Source organism: Phoca vitulina, unplaced genomic scaffold (assembly GCF_004348235.1).
Source record: "Phoca vitulina isolate PV1807 unplaced genomic scaffold, GSC_HSeal_1.0 scaffold26, whole genome shotgun sequence".
NCBI classification, from domain to species: Eukaryota; Metazoa; Chordata; class Mammalia; order Carnivora; family Phocidae; genus Phoca; species Phoca vitulina.
The window spans coordinates 5,514,745-5,520,207 of NW_022589729.1; the positions used below are offsets into that span (position 1 = coordinate 5,514,745).

The 5,463-nt window shown below is 41.2% G+C and overlaps 1 pseudogene; it reads right to left on the reverse strand.

Moving 5' to 3' along the window:
* Positions 1–1,001: 1,001 nt before the first annotated feature.
* Positions 1,002–2,554, reverse strand: LOC116643349 (annotated as a pseudogene).
* Between the last annotated feature and the right edge of the window lie 2,909 nt (positions 2,555–5,463).

The following is a 5,463-nucleotide window of genomic DNA, read 5'->3' on the forward strand; positions in this document are numbered from 1 at the left end:
CTAAAACCCTCAGTTTGTTTCTCAGTGTCCATAGTCTCTCATGTTTCGTCTCCCCCTCCGATTTCCCCCACTTCATTTTTCCCTTCCTTCTCCTAATGTCCTCCATGCTATTCCTTATGTTCCACAAATAAGTGAAACCATATGATAATTGACTTTCTCTGCTTGACTTATTTCACTTAGCATAATCTCCTCCAGTCCCATCCACGTTGATGTAAAAGTTGGGTATTCATCCTTTCTGATGGCTGAGTAATATTCCATTGTATATATGGACCACAGCTTCTTTATCCATTCATCTGTTGAAGGACATCTCTGCTCTTTCCACAGTTTGGCTATTGCGTTCCTTATACTTTCTGGGTTTATTGAGATGGAACAACATGACTTCTCTTGTTTTACATCAGACACTAAATCTAAAGTAATAATCTTAACAAATGGGCCAGTTCTGATTTTTCTTCCTTATCCCATAACATAGCTCCAGTGTGACAGAACATAAAATTAATGGCCCCAGTGTAAACTAATGTTGCAGAAACATCACATCTAATTTTTTATCTGAAATAAACAATATAAAATGTAATTTCATGATCTGAAATTAAAGGTTACAAGTCTTAAGCACTCAGTTTTCCAAGAAAAAGAAAAATATATCGAATACTATATTTTTCTTCATACTCCTAAAACATAAGGTCTTTGTAGAAATTAAAACAATACTTAAATCAAATACAGATACAATACAGACTAATGAATTGCTTTAGAAATCCTTAAGAAGTTTGCCCTGCATCAGGCTCAGCACAGAGTGGGGATCCTCCTAGAAGATTCTCTCTCTCCATCTCCCTCCCCACTTCCCCCACTCGCTCACTCTCTCTTTCTCTCTCTGTCCTCCTCTCTCTAAAATAAATAAATAAATCTCTTTTAAAACAGAAATCCTTAAAAAGTTGAAACACTTAAACAAAAATAAAAGTGAATAAAAGTAAAAAATATTGCAAACAAAAATAATTTATGACCCTATCCTATTCATCGTAGTGCACAGCACTAGATTTACAGTAACAGGTACAGTTAAAATGAACACTGAGGTCACTTTACGTAAGTAAGATGATGATCTTCAAATGACATTAAAAACCGTTGCTTTGATCTTTGGGGGCTTTGGCTTTGTAATAAGTATGTAATAAATACCTGTACTAGCTTGTCCATGTTAAGCACTTACCTTTCTCCATTTGAAAGTCTTTCTTTGGAATCACACTGTCCCACGCAAAGATGTTTAACTCGAAGACTACTTAAACTCTGGAGAAAAAGCAGCAACTCAGAGTTAGGTATATTTGAGTTGTCACTTCTTTGGCAAGAAAAAAGAAACTGCATTTTTAAGGTCACTCTCAAGAAGAGAAGGGTTTGAGGGTACAATTTTACACAATCTGACATATATTTCCTCCATCGGTAACTGCGGACTTTTCCCAATGCAAGCGTTGAAGGCTTCAGTCACAGTTCTAGATGTCAATCCAGTTCTGAAAGGAAAAGACATGGAGGGTGACTTGTCCAAGGCTCCTGAAGAACAGGACGATTGTAGATCAATCATACATCTGTGTCCAATATTTCCCAAAACTGACTGAAGCTGCTCTCCAATGGGAATACGATTCTGCTCCTAAAATTGAGCCATATTCATCAACTGCTGAGCGCCAGTTTGACCCCATGATTCCATGATAGTTTGGACCCTCTGGAAGTCGATCCTCGGTCATAGAGCTGGGGAATCTGCTGAAACCTGCACCATAACTTTATTGAGGAACACATACTGCTTTTCACCAAAGGAGAGCAAATTTATTTTACAAGCGTGACTGGAGGACGCCAATGTGAAATATTTCTTGTAGAAAATAATTTTGTGCTCACTGCCTTAGTGTCATATCTCAGGTAAAGGAAGCAGAGGTTTTCATCTTGGCTGCTCAGGCTTCTCTTCAAAATCACCAGATCTCGGCCCCAGAGCAGGTGGCACCAGCAGAGCTGCTCCCAACCCAACTCCCCGGCACCCAGACCAGCCCAAGTGAAAGGGAAACACTTGCTGGGCTTCCTCCCAGGAAGAGGCCAGCAGCGGTCAGCAGGTCAGTCCCGCAGCCTCACCCCAGGCTCTATTATGCTGCTGCCAGCCCAGGCCAACCCTGGAACCTCTCTGTGTTTTTCTATGAGTTTTTTTTCCAAATTATATACACTGATATGTTTGTATTTTAATGTTTTAATTGGGGAAAATATTACTTAAAATAAACCAAATGTTTTAGTAAACATTCCTTCATTTTGCTCTTGAGCAATCCCTCTACAGAGTGCTCCTTTGAAACCAGTCTTCTAGTCCATGAAGTGATTGGACCCCCCACCTGCACCCCACCACCACCACCAAACTACTGACCCATTCTGATACCCCACCCCTGGAGACTGCATCCCTCTTCCTTTGCTTCCTCCAACATAGGAGCTCTCAGGTCTACTGAGCTCCTACCATGAGATGCAGTCTCACTCGAAAAGCCAATATTTTAGTACTGAGTTCCAGCATCCCAATATTCCAGCATCTGATGTCAGACAGAACCATAGTGCTTAGTTGCCCTGACAACCACATTGACCATTGACTGAATCATTCCTGTGCCTGGTGTCCCAGATATGTACTCCAGTTTGGTCTTCTCTTGTCCTTGCTAGAATTCCAGTTCAAGTCCCCCTTCCTAGTTCCAACATCCTCTGTTGGCTCTTCAAGTCCAGTGGTTGAGAACCTAGCATATTTTGAGTCTGTATCCACTGGCACCATGACATACGGAATCAACTGAGGTTGAGATTCTTCAGGGAGAGTTCCCTGGAAGAGGTTCTCATCTTCTGACACTCAAAGCATGGCAGAAAGCTAACAATAGTTTAAGGGTTTGTGTTTAAAGAAATACTTGACAAATACTTGGGTGAGCTTTAAATAAAGAAACTCTATTTCACTGTAGACACAAACAAACCATGGGGGTCTTCTAGAACTTGGCACTTTATGGCTCCCAGAGATGGCACCATATTAGATTGGAACTCAGTCATTTGACAGGAAGAAGATGAGGACAACACATCACCCAGCAGGGATGCTTCCTCTAGCCCCTTATCATCTCAGCAATTTCAGGAATTTATAAAAGAGATTTAAGCATAATTTTAGGTGCTCATATTTCTAAAGTTGTTTCTGAGGAATCTTCCAAGTAAGAAAGCAAGCTCAAGAAGAAAATCAAGCCAGAGCTCTGAGGCAACTTAGCTTCCCTTAAGCCCCACTCGTCTATAAAAAAATATTTTAAAATAGTTTTCCCTCCAGAGTACGAGAGAGAACTCTTAGGCAGGGTTCATGTGACAGAGGCATGGAGTAGGGACAGTGGAAAATGCACATCCCTGACTTGCCTGTGTGAAAGGAAATGATAGCTTTAGTTTTGCCCATTAAAATCATGTTAGCGTATAAATTTTTGGCAGGAAATTAAATGATGTAAACAGATGGAGATAGCAGTATCTTAATGCCCAAAGCAGTTTGTCCCTTAAATATAATAATATAATAAAACGGGGGGGGGAATTTGTTTCTGAGCATCTGTTTTTATCTCAAGAGAAATTTTCAGAGACTAGGTGGTAAAATGGCTTTTGGAAACATGTGAACGTGAATCAGGCAGAGCCGGTATGAGGGGACGGTTATGGGGCTCCTGGTCTAATGGTCAGACCAAGAAGAGGGACAGCAACTCAGGAGGCAGCTTTGCCAGCCACGTAGCACATGGCAGGACCTCGCCCTAAGCCTTTCAGAATCATCCACTTCCTTGGTCCTGGCATACCTCAGCCCAGGGCAGGCCCGTTCAAGGTCATTGACTGGGACCTGGTGATTCCGTCACCGAATCCGATTTCCTTGCGGTGTATTTGTTAGCACATTCTACAGCTTCAAGAAGTCAGACAATACAGGGCGAGAAATACACTTGGGGCCAAGAACAAGAATTGAATTTCCTATAAAAATAGCAAACTACAGGAACCTCTAATCCCTATAGTTCTTCCATGCAAGCCATACCCAAACCACATCCCAAAGACGGAGGGGAAGCAACTAGGGGAGGGATTATGTGGTCTGTGAGTTGGAGACTATGCAAATACTTGATTGAAGATTAATAGATAGAATATTATGACAGTTATGATTTCTACAAATATGTTATTTCTATTTTACATATAAATGCACTGATAAAGTTCTATAAGGATATACCTGTCTCATAACAGCGGCCACCTCTAAATGCATAAGGTCTAGGAGAAGTGGCTGAGGAGATACGCCAAGGCTTCCAGAACTAGGTGAGATTAATTTTGAAGACTATGTTGGAATTACCAAAGCAAACAAGGGAAAGATGGTATTCCAGCAAAGAGCTTAGCATTTTAGGGTAATTACCGGTATTTGAGTATGGCCAGAATATAGGCGGCTTGGGAAGAGCTGATAGGAGATGAGATTGGAAAAGGAGGCAGGCATATGATCTTGATGGGCCTTGTATTTAATTCCAAATAATTTTAATTTCTGCCTATAAGCTATAGAGAGTCTGTATTTGATTACAAGTAATAGAAGGATCATCCAAGAGTGATTCAAATAATAACATCTATTTTGTCACATATTAGTCAGCTCTACTCCCATGAGGACAGGGAGGAAAGCAAGAGTGGATGCAAAGCAGCTACCCGGTTGGTCAGGAGACATGTACCCAGTGGTCTCTGAGATGGTGCCTAACGAACATCTAGGACAGCGGTGAGTTGAGGAAAAGAGCCAGGTGGGGAGGGACTCCCATTTGGGGGTGCTGACATGCTTGGCCAACTTGATTTGGAGGGAGAGCCAGAATTCATCCCTGGTTTGCCAAGAATGCTTCGCAAGAGTAGACAAAACCAACCCAGGGTGGGAAAAAAGTCAGACCAGTGTTCCAGGAGGCAGAGACTTACAGAGAAGGAGCATGAGGGAACTTTCTGGACTGATGGTAATATTCTACACCTTGATAGGGGTTTGGGTTACAGAGGTGTATCAATTTGTCAAAATTGATTGAAAATTACACCCAGAGATTTGCGCCTTTGTGTGTAGAATTCACCCTCCACTTAAAAAAAACACCCTAATCAGACACTGCTTTCTAGGTCATGAATGCAAAGTAAAGTATTTAGGAGTAACTGATGAAATGGAGGACTTTGAAATGTATCAAAATAGAAGGTAAATTTATGGATGAATGGAGACACGGGGAGGTAAATTGATATGTGTAAACAAACACAGCACAAGTTAACTGTATAATCTTGGTGGTGTTCACTGCAAAATTCTTTCGAGCGATGTTTAGAAATTTGTTATATAAAATACGGGAGGAGGTGGGAAATGTCCGACAAAAATCTTTTCTCAGAGCCTTAATACCTACACATACTTGGTTTCACACAGTCACAGCCCTGGCACAAGACAAACCTGATCATTCTCTGATTATATCGTGTCACAATACTGGCAACCTGAATTCCCAG